Below are 22,219 nucleotides of genomic sequence, written 5' to 3'. Positions count from 1 at the left end.
CTCAAACGCTTCTATTCTCTTCTGTACTCCTTTTCCCACCGTCATTGTTTCACTACCGTAAAATGCTGTGCTCCAAACGTACATTCTCAGAAATTTCTTTCTCAAATTAAGACCTATGTTTGATACTAGTAGATTCTCTTTGGCCAGTAATGCACTTTTTGCCAGCACTGGTCTGCTTCTTATGTTCTGCTTGCTCCATCTATCACTGATTAATTTACTACCTAGGTAGCCAAATTCCTTAACTTCATCTATTTTGTGACCACCAATTATGATGCTATGTTTCTCTCTGTTCTCATTTCAGCTACTTCTCAGTACTTTCGTCTTTGTTCGTCTTTTACTCTCATTCCATATTCTGCACTCATTAGACTGTTCACTCCATTCAACATATCCCGTAAATCTTCTTCAACTTCACTGACGATGGCAACGTCAGCAACGAAACGTTATTCTCTCCAATGCAAATATCATACTCTGCAATATCGAGACCGTATACTGATACGCATTTGTACATTTACAGGGGGTTTCAAAAATGACCGGTATATTTGAAACGGCAATAAAAGCTAAACGAGCAGCGATAGAAATACACCGTTTGTTGCAATATGCTTGGGACAACAGTACATTTTCAGGCAGACAAACTTTCAAAATTACAGTAGTTACAATTTTCAACAACAGATGGCGCTGCGGTCTGGGAAACTCTATAGTACGATATTTTCCACATATCCACCATGCGTAGCAATAATATGGCGTAGTCTCTGAATGAAATTACCCGAAACCTTTGACAACGTGTCTGGCGGAATGGCTTCACATGTAGATGAGATGTACTGCTTCAGCTGTTCAATTGTTTCTGGATTCTGGCGGTACACCTGGTCTTTCAAGTGTCCCCACAGAAAGAAGTCACAGGGGTTCATGTCTGGCGAATAGGGAGGCCAACCACGCCGCCTCCTGTATGTTTCGGATAGCCCAAAGCAATCACACTATCATCGAAATATTCGTTCAGGAAATTAAAGACGTCGGCCGTGCGATGTGGCCGGGCACCATCTTGCATAAACCACGAGGTGTTCGCAGTGTCGTCTAAGGCAGTTTGTACTGCCACAAATTCACGAAGAATGTCCAGATAGCGTGATGCAGTAATCGTTTCGGATCTGAAAAATGGGCCAATGATTCCTTTGGAAGAAATGGCGGCCCAGACCAGTACTTTTTGAGGATGCAGGGACGATGGGACTGCAACATGGGGCTTTTCGGTTCCCCATATGCGCCAGTTCTGTTTACTGACGAAGCCGTCCAGGTAAAAATAAGCTTCGTCAGTAAACCAAATGCTGCCCACATGCATATCGCCGTCATCAATCCTGTGCACTATATCGTTAGCGAATGTCTCTCGTGCAGCAATGGTAGCGGCGCTGAGGGGTTACCGCGTTTGAATTTTGTATGGATAAAGGTGTAAACTCTGGCGCATGAGACGATACGTGGACGTTGGCGTCATTTTGACCGCAGCTGCAACACGGCGAACGGAAACCCGAGGCCGCTGTTGGATCACCTGCTGCACTAGCTGCGCGTCGCCCTCTGTGGTTGCCGTACGTGGTCGCCCTACGTTTCCAGCACGTTCATCCGTCACGTTCCCAGTCCGTTGAAATTTTTCAAACAGATCCTATATTGTATCGCTTTTCGGTCCTTTGGTTACATTAAACCTCTGTTGAAAACTTCGTCTTGTTGCAACAACACTGTGTTCGAGGCAGTGGAATTCCAACACCAGAAAAATCCTCTGTTCTAAGAAATAAACCATGTTGTCTACAGCACACTTGCACGTTGTGAACAGCACACGCTTACAGCAGAAAGACGACGTACAGAATGGCGCACCCACAGACTGCGTTGTCTTCTATATCTTTCACATCACTTGCAGCGCCATCTGTTGTTGAAAATTGTAACTACTGTAATTTCGAAAGTTTGTCCGCCTGAAAATGTACTGTTGCCCCAAGCATATTGCAACAAACGGTGTATTTCTATCGCTGCTCGTTTAGTTTTTATTGCCGTTTCAAATATACCGGTCATTTTTGAAACACCCTGTATAAATGCCCTAGTAAGGTTTCATGTTTTAACCTACGTTGTCTATAACTCATGAGTTTCTCACACTTTGCTATTCTCTTATAAATTGTGCTTTGATATAGGTAGCTGTGTATGTGTGGACCTTATGTCAGTTATTATCTCTTTTTTTCGTTTCACGCAAACTTGTTATCAAGAGAGCCATTAATAATTTTCAGGAAGGGTGGTTAGCTAATAATTATATGTCAATTTACCCTCTTACCCACATCAAAATGTGAAAGTTTCTATGTTTGCCGTGGTATAGATTGGCAAGATTTAAGTTGACTTTCCATCACAAACTTCCAGCTCATCATAAAGTGAATGGTTCAGCCAACCATGGTAACTACATACTAGGAAAGAACTTGCATGTCGAGGACACATTAGGTTTCACAAACTGCATCACCGAATTCACAAATTTTTGTGAATACAAGTGGAAGTGATGACAAGTGTCGAAGCAGTAGATGTCTTCACTTTTCATTCCGCAATATGTCATTAAGCAAAGTAATCACAGTTTTTGTATGCAAATCAGAGTTAGTCTGAGCTTAAAATTAATCACATTTAAAATTAAACGCAGTCGAAATTTGGGAGGCTACAGGACGAAGGTTCATTTTTAATTGCAGTGCAACAACAGTGACTGCGTAGTTGAATACTTTCTTTTCTTCCATCTAGACACTTGTAGATATTTCATTCCACATACTGGACACAGCCTAAGAAGATTTCTGCGTGCGGTGTCGACCGCAGAGTAACAAGGGCACTTCAGCAGAAGAACCGTTCCAACACCCGCTGGTTTAGCAGGAAGCCTCTGATGCCGGACTCAGGTAAGAGGAGGATGAATGCTAGAAGTAGCCATTCATTGTGTTCTATGTGTTTCCTGGAGGGACTTGGTCAGCACTCTGTAAAATGTTATTGCTAAGGACAATCCGAGCGATATTTAGCTGGTGGAAAGACGGTGCGGTAAATAATATGGTCAGGTTTTTGAGACATTCTTAAGGGAAAATTTTCTAGGGGAGATACCGATCTCGAAAGCTTTCTCAAAAACACAGGCAGTCCCCGGGAATGACGGTCACTTGCTTCAGCCGCATGTTCAGCATCTAGTCCAACGTTTTTTTTCCTTTTTTTCTCTTTTTATGTACCCACGCTATAAAAAGACACGCAAAATTTACAGACGCAACTTTTTGGGAGGTGGGTTTCAGTACAATTGACTGGAAGGGCCGCATTTCTACATCTACATCTACTACGTCCCTACTCCGCAAGCCACCTGCCGGTGTGTGGCGGATGGAAGTGAGTACAGCGTGAGTGAAGGGAGTACAGCGGCGTTTGCTGAACTTTTTCATTAGAGGGAGAAGAATGTTATTTTGCTATCCTCAATTGCTGCCTTAGATGCAAGAAACGTCCACAGGACTAAAGCGTCTGCGTTTTCACATTTGTTCGGATTCTACTCAGAGTTCAGCGACTTCAGACAGAGGGGACACACTGGCCTCTGTTTGCAGCAGCGTCACTTCGCGTTTTACTATCGGTAGAGGCACTTACAATCCCCACGCAGTATGAAAAATCTTCGAGAAGGGTGCTCAAAATATGGAGACTTCAGGATTAGACTTTGTTCCATAATGATTTTTTTTAAAATCATCAGTCCTCTTGCTGGTTTTGATACTGTGCACCACGAAATCCTCTTACTTGCCAGCCTTTTCATCTTAGAGTAGCAATTGCAACCTCCGTCCTCAATTATTTGCTGCATATATCGCAACCTCTGTTTGCTCTATAGTTTTTACCCTCTACAGCTCCCTATAGAATCATGAAAGTTATTTCCTCATGCCTTAAGACATGTACTGTCACCTTGCCCCATCTTCTACTCAATGTTTCCCATATGTTTCTTTCCTCGCTGATTCTGCGGAGAACCTCCTCATTCTTTATCAGTCCACCTAATTTTCAACATTCCTCTGTGACACCACATCTCAAATGCTTCTATTCTTTCTGTTTCGTTTTTCCCACAATTCAAGTCTCACTGTCATGCAATGCTATGCTCCTTAAGTACATTCTCAGAAATTTCTTCCTCAAATTAAGACCTATGTTAGATACCAGTATAATTCCTTCGGCCAGTAATATCCTTTTCGCCAGTGCGAGTCCGCTCTTTACGTCTTCTTTGTTCCGTCCGTCATGGGTTATTTTGTTGCCTTTTTTTTTTAAATTTTGGTCATCAGTCTACTGGCTGGTTTGATGCGGCCCGGCACGAATTCCTTTCCTGTGCTAACCTCTTCATATCAGAGTAGCACTTGCAACCTACGTCCTCAATTATTTGCTTGACGTATTCCAATCTCTGTCTTCCTCTACAGTTTTTGCCCTCTACCGCTCCCTCTAGTACCATGGAAGTCATTCACTCATGTCTTAGCAGATGTCCTATCATCCTGTCCCTACTCCTTATCAGTGTTTTCCACATATTCCTTTCCTCTCCGATTCTGCGTAGAACCTCCTCATTCCTTACCTTATCAGTCCACCTAATTTTCAACATTCGTATATAGCACCACATCTCAAATGCTTCGATTCTCTTCTGTTCCGGTTTTCCCACAGTCCATGTTTCACTACCATACAATGCAGTACTCCAGACTTACATCCTCAGAAATTTCTTCCTCAAATTAAGGCCGATATTTAATATTAGTAGACTTCTCTTGGCCAGAAATGCCTTTTTTGACATAACGAGTCTGCTTTTGATGTCCTCCTTGCTCCGTCCGCCATTAGTTATTTTACTGCCTAGGTAGCAGAATTCCTTAAATTGATCGACTTCGTGGCCATCAATCCTGATGTTAAGTTTCTAGCTGTTCTCATTTCTATTACTTCTCATTACCTTCGTCTTTCTCCGATTTACTCTCAAAACATACTGTATACTTATTAGACTGTCCATTCCGTTCAGCAGATCATTTAACTCTTCTTCACTTTCACTAAGGATAGCAATGTCATCAGCGAATCGTATCATTGATATTCTTTCATCTTGTATTTTAATTCCACTCCTGAACCTTTCTTTTATTTCCATCATTGCTTCCTCAGTGTACGGATTGAAGAGTAGGGGCGAAAGGCTACAGCCTTGTCTTACATCCTTCTTAATACGAGCACTTCGTTCTTGATCGTCCACTCTTATTATTCCCTCTTGGTTGTTGTACATATTGTACATGACCCGTCTCTCCCTATAGCTTACCCCTACTTTTTTTAGAATCTCGGACAGCTAGCACCATTTTATATTGTCGAACGCTTTTTCCAGGTCGACAAATCCTATGAAAGTGTCTTGATTTTTCTTTAGCCTTGCTTCCATTATTAGCCGTAACGTCAGAATTGCCTCTCTCGTCCCTTTACTTTTCCTAAAGCCAAACTGATCGTCACCTAGCGCATTCTCAATTTTCTTTTTCATTCTTCTGTATATTATTCTTGTAAGCAGCTTCGATGCATGAGCTGTTAAGCTGATTGTGCGATAATTCTCGCACTTGTTAGCTCTTGCCGTCTTCGGAATTGTGTGGATGATGCTTTTCCGAAAGTCAGATGGTATATCGCCAGACTCATATATTCTACACACCAACGTGAATAGTCGTTTTGTTGCCACTTCCCCCAATGATTTTAGAAATTCTGATGGAATGTTATCTATCCCTTCTGCCTTATTTGACCGTAAGTCCTCCAAAGCACTTTTAAATTCCGATTCTAATACTGGATCCCCTATCTCTTCTAAATCGACTCCTGTTTCTTCTTCTATCACATCAGACAAATCTTCACCCTTATAGAGGCTTTCAATGTATTCTTTCCACCTATCTGCTCTCTCCTCTGCATTTAACAGTGGAATTCCCGTTGCGCTCTTAATGTTACCACCGTTGCTTTTAATGTCACCAAAGGTTGTTTTGACTTTCCTGTGCTGAGTCTGTCCTTCCGACAATCATATCTTTTTCGATGTCTGCACATTTTTCCTGCAGCCATTTCGTCTTAGCTTCCCTGGACTTCCTATTTATTTCATTCCTCAGCGACTTGTATTTCTGTATTCCTGATTTTCCCGGAACATGTTTGTACTTCCTCCTTTCATCAATCAACTGAAGTATTTCCTCTGTTACCCATGGTTTCTTCGCAGCTATCTTCTTTGTACCTATGTTTTCCTTCCCAACTTCTGTGATGGCCCTTTTTGGAGATGTCCATTCCTCTTCAACTGTACTGCCTACTGCGCTATTCCTTATTGCTGTATCTATAGCGTTAGAGAGCTTCAAACGTATTTCGTCATTCCTTAGTACTTCCGTATCCCACTTCTTTGCGTATTGATTCTTCCTGACTAATGTCTTGAACTTCAGCCTACTCTTCATCACTACTATATTGTGTTCTGAGTCTATATCTGCTCCTGGGTACGCCTTACAATCCAGTATATGATTTCGGAATCTCTGTCTGACCATGATGGAATCTAATTGAAATCTTCCCGTATCTCCCGGCCTTTTCCAAGTATACCTCCTCTTCTTGTGATTCTTGAACAGGGTATTCGCTATTACTAGCTGAAACTTGTTACATAACTCAATTAGTCTTTCTCCTCTTTCATTCCTTGTCCCAAGCCCATATTCTCCTGTAACCTTTTCTTCTACTCCTTCCCCTACAACTGCATCCCAGTCGCCCATGACTATTAGATTTTCGTCCCCCTTTACATACTGCATTACCCTTTCAATATCCTCATACACTTTCTCTATCTGTTCATCTTCAGCTTGCGACGTCGGCATGTATACCTGAACCATCGTTGTCGGTGTTGGTCTGCTGTCGATTCTGATTAGAAAAACCCGGTCACTGAACTGTTCACAGTAACACACCCTCTGCCCTACCTTCCTATTCATAACGAATCCTACACCTGTTATACCATTTTCTGCTGCTGTTTATATTACCCGATACTCATCTGACCAGAAATCCTTGTCTTCCTTCCACCTCACTTCAGTGACCCCCACTATATCTAGATTGAGCCTTTGCATTTCCCTTTTCAGACTTTCTAGTTTCGCTACCACGTTCAAGCTTCTGACATTCCACGCCCCGACTCGTAGAAGTTATCCATTCGTAGATTATTCAATCTTTTTCTCATGGTAACCTCTCCCTTGGCAGTCCCCTCTCGGAGATCCGAATGGGGGACTGTTCCGTAATCTTTTTCCAATGGAGAGATCATCATGACACTTCTTCAATTACAGGCCACATGTCCTGTGGATACACGTTACGTGTCTTTTATGCAGTGGTTTCCATTGCCTTCTGCATCATCATGTCGTTGATCATTGCTGATTCTTCCGCCTTGAGGGGTAATTTCCCTCCCCTAGGACAAGAGAGTGTCCTGAACCTCTATCCGCTCCTCCACCCTCTTTGACAAGGCCGTTGGCAGAATGAGGCTGACTTCTTATGCCGGAAGTCTTCGGCCGCCAGTGCTGATTATTTATCAAAATTTGGGCAGAATTCCTGTACTTCATCGACTTCGTGGCCCCCCCAATTCTGATCTTCAATTTCTCACTGTTCTCATTTCTGCTACTTCGCATTACTATCGACTTTCTTCGATTTACTTTCAACCCATTATCTGTATTCATTAGACTGTTCATTCCATTCAGCAATCCCGTAATTCTTCTTGAGTTTCACTGAGGACAGTAACGTCTTAACGAAACTTAACACTGATATACTTTCGTCTTGAATTTTAATCCCATTATTTTCCCTTTCTTTTATCTCTGCCCATGCTTCTTCGACATAAAGACTATACAGGAGGGATGAAAGGTTATATCTCTGTCTTACACCCATTTTAATTCCTGCTCTTCGTTCTTGGACTGCCACTCTCATTATTCCCTCTTTCCTGTTGTACATGTAGTATGTTACCAGTCTTTCCCCTATTTTTCTCAGGATTTCGAACATCTTGAACCATTTTACACTGTCGAACGCTTTTTCTGGGTCGACAAATTTTATGAACGTGTCTTGATTTTTCTTCATTATTGCTTCCATTATCAACTGAAACGTCAGAACTACCTCTCTGATGCCTTTACCTTTCCTAAAGCCAAACTGATAGTCATCTGATACATCCTCAAATTTTTTTACATTCCTCTGTGTATTATTCTTGTCAGCAACTTGGATGCATGAACTGTTAGGTTGACTGTGTAAAAACTCTTGCAATTTTTGGCTCTTGTAGCCTTGGGAATTGTGTAGACGATGTTTTTCCAAATCATACATTCTACACACCAACATGAATAATCGTTTTGTTGCCACTTCACACAATGATCTTAGAAATTTAAAATGGAATGTTATCTATCCCTTCTGCCTTATCTGATTTTAAGGCTTCCAAAAATCTTCTAAATTCTGATTCTACTACTGGATCCCCTACCTCTTCCGTATCGAATCCTGCTTCTTCTACTACTACATCAAGTAAATCCTCCCTTCATAGATGCCCTCAATGTACTATTTCCAACTATCTTCTCTCTCCTCTGCATTTAATAGTGAAATTCTCGTTTCACTCTTAATGTTACCACTCTTACTTTTAATTTCACCAAAGGATGATTTGACTTTTCTATATGATGAGCGAGTCCTTCCGACAATCACTTCTTTTTCGAATTCTTCACATTTTTAAGGTAATAATTTTGTTGGCTGAGGTACGACTTCGAATTTGTTAGGAGCTGGTAAGTTAATGATTGCATCCACATAATTCTTGGGGTTATGGGCCCATGTTTAATACTATTTCGTCTGAGGATCTGCAACCAATCGGAAGAAGGCTTCAGAGAACTCCACCTTTGAAAAATAATGGGCCCAGGCAATTTTGCCAACAATTCCTCCAGCCTAAGAAGAGAATACACATCAACATTTCCTTGTGAAGTAACAGTAGACTTAAAATTGTAAGGCGTCAGGATTTTGACGGACCTTACATGAACTTTATCCATAATGACAGTACGATACAGTATGAGATCCTCAGAAAATAATAAATACGTTACGTCAATAAAAAGTAACAAAACAATCTCTACCAATATATGGACAGTGGCATGAAACAAACAAGTTAAAGCCAAATGCATTTTGGAGACGAACTGACCAGGTGGTGAATGATATCGTAAAACTCTCATTAGCAAGGTTCAGTGCAGAAAGGAATAAGGCCAGAACAACACATTATTCCTTCTAGGGTAAATAAGGCCGCGACTGATGGTAAGTGGCTGCACATCATTAACAGAGCTAAGCCACGACCCAGAAAGAAAAATAAAAATATTTATTCACCTCTAGCGAGACGGTGATTGGCTGAAGCCATACTTCGAGATGCAGACGCGACACAGTGGGGAGATCCCCATTACATAAAAGCATTTGGGGACCTAAAATTAAGGCGTTCTCTCTATCTCTCTTTCACATCTCATGACAGACCGCACAGGTTTGTAGAAATAAGTGAAAGCGTTGAGAATTTGCTTTCTGCTCATTGAGGAAGATACGCTTCACGTATTATGGCAAACAGCGACCACAAATTCGAAATGATCCATTACGTTTCTTAACTACAATCATGTGCATAGCCCACTGGCTAGACGCGACTGGGGATATAACTCCTTTCTTTGCAATTTATCTAGTTCATCTTTAATCTGCTTCCACATAGTGAAAGGCACAGGGCGAGTTCTAGAAAATTTAGGCACTGCGTTTTGCTTTAAGGATTCGTGAGCTTGGAAACCTGTTGCATAACTTAATGTAGGTTCAAACAGTTGATTAAATTGCGCACCTGAGTATCAAAAGCTTTGAATATAACGCGGTTAAAATGCGATTTACCTGGTTCTGAATTTAAAACCAACATGAGAAAATACGTCTAAATCAAGAATGTTAGTAGCTGTCTAAGAGTTGGCTACTAGAGATGTTAGTTGCCAAGGTGCATTTTTGTACGTAACTTGGACGACGATCTGACTATCACAATATGATCAAATTGCCATTGTATGTCACCACTTTGCGGTGAAGGGACCTCAGCTGAGGGAAGCCAATGTGCCCATTACATGTTCTCATTAATCAGAGACACAGCCGTGACTTTCTACAACTATGAATCTGCCGCATTAATGTCCAGTGCAACATGAGGCCCTGCATCCTATCCGCTGCTACCAGCGTCACCGGCAAGAGAGCATGTGCACACTGACAGTTGATTATGATGATGCACGCCGGTGAAGGCAGCTGTGTATGGGGTAAATTCCTAACAGACAGACATCTCTTCTCACAGCACTGCTGTACCAGCGGTCTAAACTCGAAAGGGCTTGCATTAGAAGGGAACATCGTGCACGCTGCCTAGGCAAGCAGAAGGCAGTGCTAGCGCCGCAGATGTCAGTGATCCCATAGACCTGTTTGCCTTCGCAGGTCACGTGATCACAAACAGTTCCTCTAGTATCCCTAGGTGGCATGGTTATTTAGGGTGGCACAAAGCCACTCAGAGATATCTTCTATCAATATCTGCGTCAGGTGCTGGCCGCACCCACAGTTCTTTATTCAGATTCCAAGCTGTACGAGCCACCACCGACCAAGGAAGCAGCCATTGTCTGCCTTCACTATCACTAGGACTTGCCCTGTGCATCAGCTATGGCATGAACCTGGTATCAGCTGTCGAACTTCATTACATCATTTTATTCTACTTCTGAGTGAACATTAAACTTTGTTTTATCATTAGACATGTCAGCCTAAGCTCGGATTAGTGTTAATTCAGTGCTCATCAATAACTTCTGCAAACTACTTTAGTGACTAACTTTTTTTCCAAAGGACGAGTATTTTGGTCTATTTACTTGTCAATAACAATACGCTTTCCCAGCGTAATAATTCTTGACAGTCTCCTCTGGTTTGCTGCTGGATCTTAAAATCAAGAAGATTCTTTGTCGATCCATCTGTCCATCATCTTCAGAAGAACGCTACTGCTGCTGCTGAGTCCCTCTGAAAACTGATGCCAAGGCTACAAATCGTCGTCCTATATAGACTTCCTTAAAGGCTCATGCGCCGGCCGCCACAGTTACTGCTCTCCAAGACTGGGCTAGTGGCACCACCCGTAGTAGAACATTGGCGGCAACGATATATCCCACTCAAAGACTGTTTTCAAACACCTGGGCTGACAACACCGAAGAACAACGTGTTTTGATGCGGGGTAGTACAGGGTTCCACGTCCTGCTAAGACAAAAGCCATTTTCTCTATTAATTAATCTGTCTGTCGACCTGATTTCAATTGCTTCTTTATAAACATTGTTCCAAAACCCAGGGGTACTGACAACTATCACAGTCTCGTCAGATTCCATCCCTTGTCCCTCGCTTAAGCAATGTTCTGCTACCGCCGATTTTTCCGGCTGTTATAGTCTTGTGTGAAGGCGTTGTCCCCGCACCTGTCCTGAACTGTAAAAATTGAACGGCCGATGTAAGCGTTCCCACATGGGCACGGGATCTTATATATGACAATCATCTTTCACAGGGCCGAATAGAGCAGTAATCATGGAAACTGGACACAACATAGTCTTAATGTTAAAACTCCTTAAAATTCTTCCAGTCTTAAATGACATACTCTCAGAACAAGGAATAAAGGCCACAGATTTATGTTCCTCTTCATACAACTCCAGGGATGTTCCAGACTCCATAGCCTGTTGAACCTGCTTCTCAGTAGTATCCATTTTCCTTAAAGACAGCTATCAAATGTGCAAATTCTTGGGTTAAACTGTCCACGTCGGAAATGGCGTATTATGCTCTACACACCAGAGTCCTACGAACGCCATTGCATTGGTACGGTGGATGGCAACTCTTAACTTGTAGATACCGATCGGTGTATGTCGGTTTTCAGCTAACACTATGTCCCAGAGTACCATCTTGTTTTATGTAAACTATGACGTCCAAAAATGGAAGTCTCCCATCACTTTCGACCTCAATGGTGAATTTAATGGTAGCATGAAGACAGATGAAGCGGTCCAAAACTCTGTTGAGAGCATCAGGCCCATGAGGCCAATTCTGTATCCTCGAAGTCCTCCATAAATATGAGCGATGAAGTACTCTGCATAGGTATCCCGTCATTCTGTTAAAAGATGCCGGCCGAAGTGGCCGAGCGCTTCTAGGCACTTCAGTCCGGAATCGCGCGACTGCTACGATCGCAGGTTCGAATGCTGCCTTGGGCATGGATGTGTGTGATGTCCTTAGGTTAGTTAGGTTTAAGAAGTTCTAAGTTATAGGGGACTGATGACCTGAGATGTTAAGTCCCATAGTGCTCAGAGCCATTTGAACCATTTTGTTAAAAAATGTTGCCAATAAATGGACAATACGTGGATGTCAGCACTTGACGACACAGATTCACCAACTTTCCATCTATTTTTTCACTAGTCAAGCTTAAGGACTTTTCCAGAGGAACTCATGTCAATAGAGATGCCACGTAAAATCCACTAGTAACTCCGAATGACCCAGCCTCAAAGATTTCAACCTTTGAACAATGTACACCGAATTGGGGTCATCGTGTTCACACTTGCCAATATATGGAATGAGAGCAAATCTTGAATACTTCGCTAGATTATAAGTGGGTGCACTCAAATTACTAACAATCGGGCTAAAGGAACCCCTTCCTTATTTAACTTTGGCAGACCATACAGTATAAGTGGAACGGCAGCACGAGGTTGCAGTTTCTTACGTAAATATTCCGACAACTTGCTCTTTTTTCAAAAGTGAAAATGCCTTCTGCTTAATCCTTTCTATGGGGTCATTGGGTGGTCTTCTGTAAGCCGGATCGTTGAGTAGATAATCTTTTGAGGATCTACTCATACCATGTCCGTGCAACGATTGTATAGTAATACCCATTGTCACATACACTATCACTAGTTCCCTCTTCGACATTAACTGATTTTAAAGATGTAGGTCTGTTAGTTACTAGGAGATCTGAGACATTGCCATATCGCATAGGTTATTTGACTTCCTGCTCGAAGTAGCTTCCAAACAGTATATTCACAACAATGGCAGACGAATCTCTTTCTTTGTGACCAGTTTTAATTGATTGATTCTCCTATTCTATAGCTGCCAAGTTGAAGTCGCTTCGTATTACGGCAGTATAAACAGGAAAAAATCGGGCTGTTTTGCAAGTTGTCTCCGAAGCGCTCTGCCACTACAGCTCCTGATGCAGATTGATGTCAAAACATCCGATTACAATTTTTTGCCGATCTTCACAGCTTACTTTTAGCCAGACTATTTCACGTTTGTATCTGTAATAACCTCACGAGATAGTATGGAATTCCTTATCGCAGTAAATAGGCCGCCACGTTTGGCGTTTAACCTGTCCTTTCGATAGGCCTATATCTTCCAATCTGAATTTAGAATTTCGTTGTTTTTCACTTCTGATTTCAACGAATATTTTGTTCCCAACCCTATCTGGGCATTGTTGTCTTTAAAAAGTAATGCCAGTTTTGTGGTGCTCCTGCAGTTCAGGCTAATATCAAATTACCTTTTCTCCTGTCTGTGAGAATAAACGTTCACAGACAGTTCATCACAGCTCCCAAGGAATGATCCCACTAACCTTAAAAAAAAAATTTAAGAAAAACATGTACTCGCCACTCGTACTGCGCTACTCCGTCAGCCGCTTCCTGCACGTAGTGCACGCCTGATCTAATGAGGGAGGCACTACCACTCGTATTCTCCACCCTATAATAGATGTCGAAAAATTTGCATCTGATATCCTACTAGAATCGTCTGTGCCTCTTGTTTTGACATCCAGATCTGCTTCAAACCACAGGACTGTGATCGACTCAGGGTACGGCGTTACGTGTAGTGATCTGCGCCTGAACCCAACTTGCAGTGCTAGCTGCCTTCACCGATTAAGCCATCAGCCGGGAGCATCTGAGAATAACCTCAGGATCCAAGCAGCAGATATCGTCCGTGCACCTAGGGAATGAGTTTTACGGTGTGCAGCACGCTTAAAACAAAACAGAAAGCCGTACTAATTACAGCTACTGAAGGGAAAGACCGACAAATACAACGGAGTACTGAGAGGTAACGCCTCCGAACTTTCTTATGAGAAAACTCTTAAAGCTTTTTTAAATAAAGTAAACGCTTTTAACATTCTGCATCTTTATTCTTCATGTTTACATATTTGTTTCGCAACACAGACATCCTGGCGGCGAACATATTTCTCTGAACGAGATACTAGTTTGTTGTACGGTTACTGTAGAATATTTGACTTTGTTGACCCAGCCACAACCTCACCTCTGCTTGTACCGCTCCAGTACTGTCAAAGTGAAATCGTCAAAGGTGTTCTTTAAGTTTTGGAAGCAGATGAAAATCATACGGGGCCAAGTCGGGACTGCATGGAGGACGATCGATAACAATGAAGCCAAAGCGTCGGAACGTTTCAGATGTCGCATGCTGACGTGCGGTCTGGCGTTGTCATGCTGAAGGAGAGGGTGTTCCAAACAAGAACAAACTCTTCGAATTCGAAAGTCGATTACAACACGCTGTTTCTCACGCAGTGACAGAGTACGCGTTACATAACGCCATTTTACACGCTACAATTTGGAGTCCTCTGGCGGCAGACGACTGCAGATATGTAGAAGTGAAAAATAAAGATGTATAATGTTGATAACGTTTGTTTTATTTCAAAATCTTTAAGAGTTTTCACACAAAAAAGTCAGAGGTATTACTTTTCAACTTTTCAGCAAGCCCTTGTAATTACCCCTGCTCCTAATTTATAGTGTTCATGTGACAGCCGACAGATAAGAATAGCATTCGTAACTACGCTTTAGCTCTGACCCCTGGTTATTGGTATTTCGGCTGTCTGCACTGCGACTATGAGATGCCAAGATGTTTCCCTTAAAAAATAAAAAAAAAAAAAAATCAGCTGTGGAAAACTGTTCTTCCTACGGGCAGTGTAATTTAGACGTGACATTAGTGAAGTTCGGTGACAGGAAGAACAAGACTTCTGGTCAGGTGAATACAGGGTTATAAATACAAAATCAAATAGGGTTAATGCAGGAGTAGGTTTAATAATGAATAAGAAAATAGGAGTGCGGGTAAGCTACTACAAACAGCATAGTGAACGTATTATAGTGGCCAAGATAGACACGAAGCCCATGCCTACTACAATAGTACAAGTTCATATGCCAAATAGCTCTGCAGATGACAAAGAAATTGAAGAAATATATGATGAGATAAAAGAAATTATTCAGGTAGTGAAGGGAGACGAAAATTTAATAGTCATGGGTGACTGGAATTCGACAGTAGAAAAAGGGAGAGAAGGAAACGTAGTAGGTGAATATGGATTGGGGCTAAGAAATGAAAGAGGAAGCTGTCTGTTAGAATTTTGCACAGAGCATAACTTAATCATAGCTAACGCTTGGTTCAAGAATCATAAAAGAAGGTTGTATACATGGAAGAATTCTGGAGATACTAAAAGGTATCAGATAGATTATATAATGGTAAGACAGAGATTTAGGAACCAGGTTTTAAATTGTAGGACATTTCCAGGGGCAGATGTGGTCTCTGGCCACAATCTATTGGTTATGAACTGTAGAGTAAAAATACAGAAATTGCAAAAAGGTGGGAATTTAAGGAGATGGGACCTGGATAAACTGAGTAAATCAGAGGTTGTACAGAGTTTCAGGGACAGCATAAGGGAACAATGGACAGGAATGGGGGAAAGAAATACAGTAGAAGACGAATGGGTAGCTCTGAGGGATGAAGTAGTGAAGGCAGCAGAGGATCAAGTAGGTAAAAAGACAAGTACTAGTAGAAATCCTTGGGTAACAGAAGAAATATTGAGTTTAATTGATGAAAGGAGAAAATATAAGAATGCAGTAAATGAAGCAGGCAAAAAGGAATACAAACGTCTCAAAAATGAGATCGACAGGAAGTGCAAAATGGCTAAGCAGGGATGGCTAGAGGACAAATGTAAGGAGGTAGAGGCTTATCTCACTAGGGGTAAGATAGATACAGCCTACAGGAAAATTAAAGAGATCTTTGGAGAAAAGAGAGCGACTTGTATGAATATCAAGAGCTCAGACAGAAACCCAGTTCTAAGCAAAGACGGGAAAGCAGAAAGGTGGAAGGAGTATATAGAGGGTCTATACAAGGGCGATGTACTTGAGGACAATATTATGGAAACGGAAGAGGATGTAGATGAAGATAAAATGGGAGATACGATACTGCGTGAAGAGTTTGACAGAGCACTTATAGACCTGAGTCGAAACAAGGCCCCGGGAGTAGACAACATTCCATTAGAACTACTGACGGCCCTGGGAAAGTCAGTCCTGACAAAACTCTACCATCTGGTGAGCAAGATGTACGAGACAGGTGAAATAACCCCAGACTTCAAGAAGAATATAATAATTCCAATCCCAAAGAAAGCAGGTGTTGACAGATGTGAAAATTACCGAACAATCAGTTCAATAAGTCACAGCTGCAAAATATTAACGCGAATTATTTACAGACGAATGGCAAAACTGGTAGAAGCCGACCTCGGGGAAGATCTGTTTGGATTCCGTAGAAATGTTGAAACACGTGAGGCAATACTGACCTTACGACTTGTCTTAGAAGAAAGATTAAGGAAAGGCAAACCTACGTTTCTAGCATTTGTAGAATTAGAGAAACCTTTTGACAATGTTGACTGGAATACTCTCTTTCAAATTCTAAAGGTGGCAGGGGTAAAATACAGGGAGCGAAAGACTATTTACAATTTGTACAGAAACCAGATGGCAGTTATAAGAGTTGAGGGGCATGAAAGGGAAGCAGTGGTTGGGAAGGGAGTGAGACAGGGTTGTAGCCTCTCCCCGATGTTATTGAATCTGTATATTGAGCAAGCAGTAAAGGAAACAAAAGAAAAATTTGGAGAAGGTTTTAAAATCCAGGGAGAACAAATAAAAACTTTGAGGTTCACCAATGACATTGTAATTCTGTCAGAGACAGCAAAGGACTAGGAAGAGCAGTTGAACGGAATGGACAGTGTCTTGAAAGGAGGATATAAGATGAACATCAACAAAAGCAAAAAGAGGATAATGGAATGTAGTCGAATTAAGTCGGGTGATGCTGAGGAAATTAGATTAGGAAATGAGATACTTAAAGTAGTAAAGGAGTTTTGCTATTTGGGAAGCAAAATAACTAATGATGGCGAAGTAGAGAGGATATAAAATGTAGACTGGCAATGGCTAGGAAATCGTTTCTGAAGAAGAGAAATTTGTTAACATCGAGTATAGATTTAAGTGTCAGGAAGTCGTTTCTGAAAGTATTCGTATGGAGTGTAGCTATGTATGGAAGTGAAACATGGGCGATAACTAGTTTGGACAAGAAGAGAATAGAAGCTTTCTGAATTTAGTTCTAGAGAAGAATGCTGAAGATTAGATGGGTAGATCACATAAATAATGAGGACGTATTGAATAGAATTGGGGAGAAGAGGAGTTTGTGGCACAACTTGACAAGAAGAAGGGACCGGTTGGTAGGGCACGTTCTGAGACATCAAGGGATCACAAATTAAGCATTGGAGGGCAGCGTGGAGAGTAAAAATCGTAGAGGGAGACCAAGAGATGAATACACTAAGCAGATTCAGAAGGATGTAGGTTGCAGTAGGTACTGGGAGATGAAGGAGCTTGCACGGGATAGATTAGCATGGAGAGCTGCATCAAACCAGTCTCAGGACTGAAGGCCACAACAACAACAACATCGCTGAATTGGAAACTCTTGTAGGTGCAGGTTTGTGGTTCCTATGGGACCAAACTGCTGAGGTCATCAGTCCTTGGGCTTACACACTTCTTAACCTAACTTAAACTAACTTACACTAAGGACAACACACACACCCATGCTCGAGGGAGGACTCGAACCTCCGACGTGGCAAGCCGCGTCAACCGTGGCAAGGGTCCCCAGACATTTCAGCTAGACGCGCTGCTGAAACTTTTGTATTCCACGTTGAAAATTATCTGTGTTAGCTATTAGTGAGGCAATGAAGGAGAACTGAATGCTCTCCTCATTTGATAGTTCACCGGTTATGTGTTCGAGTTCTAAAATGTATTCATCATTAGCTCATTGAAAACAAACTTTTACCTCATCTGTGACAGAGCTACAAACATCCAGATTGAAAATCAGTAAGGAAATGTTAAGAAAACTTCTCCATCTTATATCATCTCCTACCTTTATGTAGTATCCAGCGGATCTGAAGCTGAGAAAACTTATTTCCGAACTGCACACTTCTTAATGCTCTCATTTTCTTCCTCCTTCTGAAATAAAATTTAGTTTTTTATTGTGAATACACATTTGTTTATAGGATTGTGACACAAAGGTAAGTTTCGTTATACGTCGACTCCCGGTGTATGATTTCCAAACTTTCGTGGTAGTCCTGTAATGTTACTTCTAATGAAATATGATTGCAGCGGACACATCGGTAGATGCCAAAGGTATGTAATATCTCACTAAAACTTGATAATTTGGGCACACATGTGTTAGTACTGTTTTATATTATTAAAGTAGACGTTCTTTGTAAGGTTACCAGTACAAATTATAATTCATTCGTATTAGTACGGTGCATTTACATCACTAAGCGGCTGTCACGAAAACCAGTACTAATTGCAGGTTGCCTATCTAACGGCTTCCAGGGGCAACAAAAATTCGAATTTAAATATTTCGCGTGATTATTGGCCGAATTCAAAAATTCTAAATGCTTTCATAATCCACTCATTAAGAGGTGTCACCTTATGTTAAAAGTTTTATACCTTTAAACACTATTACAGTAAGAAACCGCGGGCGTAACTGACGGCGCTTAAATACATCGACGTTATTCATCCAACACATCCAACATTTGAGAATGAGAGCACTTTAGCGACTTTCAACTGGTGTCCTTAGTCGACATGTACGTCGCAGTGGTATTCATGGTACTCAGAGTCTGTAACTTTGTGACGGGACTTGCGTTAATTCAAATGGGTCTGAGCACCATGGGACTTAACATCTGAGGTCATCAGTCACCTAGAACTTAGAACTACTTAAACCTAACTAACCTAAGGACATCACACACATCCTTGCCCGAGGTAGGATTCGAACCTGCGACCGTAGCAGCAGTGCGGTTCCGGACTGAAGCGTCTAGAACGGCTCGGCCACAGCGGCCGACAATTATTGTGATGCCATCTGTATATGTAACGGTACGTTATATGATACTGCATCTATTCATGTCTGATGACGGTCATCATTGCCTGAAATTAATAACCTGATTGATAAACATTTGTGGTTTTTGACTGGATTTATAACAAAATAAAATATACTTCCGACAAAATTTACACATAATTTCTAACTTTACGAAACTTTTTCTCGCTGACACACCCCAAAAACTGATGAAATAAAAAAAGTTTATCGCTTACTACGTTTTCGGCCTTGATGCAGTAAAATTTCAGCATGGCGTTTTAATTTATTACGTCCTCATTAGTAACTCCGTTCGCAACACATTTTGCAGGCAGTATCTACGTAATCACTGAAGGTACTCGCAAAATTATGCTACTGTACGATACATAGTACAGGAGAAATGACGTCATAAACATTGAGAGGTATGAAAAACTATCTTTTGCTTAAAATGGAGTACAAATTACCCTCACTATAACCATCCAGTGTTTCACAAGTAGATCACTCAGCGGCTTTCAACAACATTTAAGCATAATTTCAAATCTATTCTAAGCTTTTTCTCTCTTACAAGCTTAACGTCAAATGTCTAACGCTTTAATTTGTCATTAAAGTAATCAAACGTTCGAAGTTATTTTATACAAAGGTTTCAGCAAAGCGGTTACAAACTTTCAGGAGAGACAGAGTACATGTAGACGATAGAAAATCACATAGCAATACATTGTCGGAAACGCTTTCCCGACGCAGAAGTGACGATACTTATTTTGGCCAGTGCAGTAGAAATGGCTCTGAGCACTATGGGACTCAACATCTTAGGTCATAAGTCCCCTAGAACTTAGATCTACTTAAACCTAACTAACCTAAGGACATCACACACACCCATGCCCGAGGCAGGATTCGAACCTGCGACCGTAGCAGTCCCGCGGTTCCGGACTGCAGCGCCAGAACCGCTAGACCACCGCGGCCGGCCAGTGCAGTAGAAATAAGAACAAAACAGACAATGTTCATCATCATAGAAGGTGTTCGAAATTATGACCTCAGATTGCTGCATGCCTAACATCTCTGGAATACGAAAGATACGATATTCTAGAAAATATTGGGCGTGTCCCGAACTTCCCCTGTTGCGTGCAGCAAGCTCCGCAACACTGTTAACGGAGGGTTCGTAGATGGGTGTCTTGGTGTATCCCCAGAGGAACTGAAGGCACGTGAGGTCTGGTGGTTTCGCTAGCCAGTCCATCGGACCTTCCCAGCCGACCAACTGTTGACGATGCGTTATATACATGTGGCGACGCACATCAAGACTAAAATACCTGGGGGTCCCAACTTGCTGAAACCATATGGCAGAACGCATAGTAAGTAGTGTGCGTCGTCCTATAGCTGCGGCAATACTTGCTGAATGAAGATGAGATAGATTGAGATAGTTTACACTTGTACCTGACGATGCCAGGCCATACGTTCCGGCTGGGCTGCACGTGTTATCGTTCCGGAGCTACACCATCGTCCTTCGAATCTGAAGATAGTTGTCTCACTTTTGACGCCTTCCCTTTCTGTATGTTTGCTATTGGAGTGTTAGTTTTCCCATTAGACCCACCACTGAAACAGGAAGATAACTTCCTCTTACCCTTCTTGACAGTAGACTGTTCCCAAGATACAGACAATGCATGACGATGTGATGTTCCGGTAACGACGCACAAATGTGGAGATTTACGACTACGATTCGTTGCTAACTTCCTGGTGCCAATACCTTGAATAATCTCGCAAGGACTCACTTTATACGCCCTTCCTGAAAAACCCTGGGAGTAGCGGGAGTGGAATATTATTGTAAGGCAATAACTTTGGGAGTGATCTCGGCGTCTTTCTTGTCGTAGAACTGCAAGTCTTCTCAGCGTCAATTTTGGAAGCTAGAAAATCAGAATCGGTAAGAACACCTGTGTTCAAAGGAAACTGCTTTGAAACGATTCACTGCAAACTTGCCAGTCTGAAATACGTATTTCTGTTTGCAATATGGTGTGACAGAACGAATAGAGGACCGAATTCCCTATCTAAATTCCTCACTGTAATAAATTTCCAGTGGGCACATGAATCCAGAGGCTGAAGCTTTCAGGTGGAATGAAAAGGAAGAGAGATGATTGTCACCTGGTTTGCTCTAACCGTTTAATGATAATTGTGTTCCGTACGTCAGTAGAATGCTCATCTAAAATCAACGGAAGTGCTGACTCTCCTTTCTGGTTGACTTTTGTGATTAAATGAGCAAGCCATTCTGTAAACAGATTCCAAATTGGTGACCGCTGCCTATTGAACCCAGAGCAGATCCTTTCATTAGACCATGAGCCATGTTCGTTCGTGAAAAAATGACCGTAGGAGGAACAAACTGCGCAGTCGCACTCACTGTAGAACCTCTTTCTGCGGAAGTGGTAACTACTATTTGCTTCTTCGCCTTTCTCTCTATGACATATTGGATCTTGCTCTGGACAACTGAAAGAACTGTTTCATACACATTGAATATTCTTTCTGAAGTGATTTTGTGCTTCTGGTACGCTTCGTCCAAAAGTTAAAGAAGGCTTTGGTATTTTCTCTGTTGAAGCCTAGTGCGAAATGATAAACTATCTTTGTGTCGATTTAGAAAATGATCTAGCCAGGCTCTGTCAGCGTCATTTGACTTGAAAGGAGTTTGGAGGCAATTTTCTAATTGCAAGTTGAAATGCCATCCGTCTAAAATCTGCTATAGAATAGCCGTGGAATTTTTGTTTTATTTAGGTATTTACCCATCCGTTCCTTTGATACTGTTCCCAAATAGGGTTTTCTGACTAGTTTTTAACAAGCTGCTACAGCTGCAGTCCATATCACTCTTTTTTCTTAAGGTTTGGAGTGTCTTACGAGATACATTAAACACCCGTGCTGTTGTAAGATCCCCATTCACTTTTCTCAGACGGCTGTAACAGCTTTCTCCAAGTCCTCTTCATTCCAGCAATTTCTTTTATCCTTTCGAATATACTTTGGCGTTTTCTTGGAATCCTGTAAAAAAGCTATCATAAGTCAACCATTTTGAATCAGATGTACCGGACTAACAAGTACATATGGGTAAGCTCATGTTAGGCCC

This window comes from Schistocerca cancellata, chromosome 6 (genome assembly GCF_023864275.1).
Source record: "Schistocerca cancellata isolate TAMUIC-IGC-003103 chromosome 6, iqSchCanc2.1, whole genome shotgun sequence".
NCBI lineage: Eukaryota > Metazoa > Arthropoda > Insecta > Orthoptera > Acrididae > Schistocerca > Schistocerca cancellata.
The sequence above is the reverse complement of the archived record's forward strand: the minus strand, read 5'-3'. Positions refer to the sequence as shown.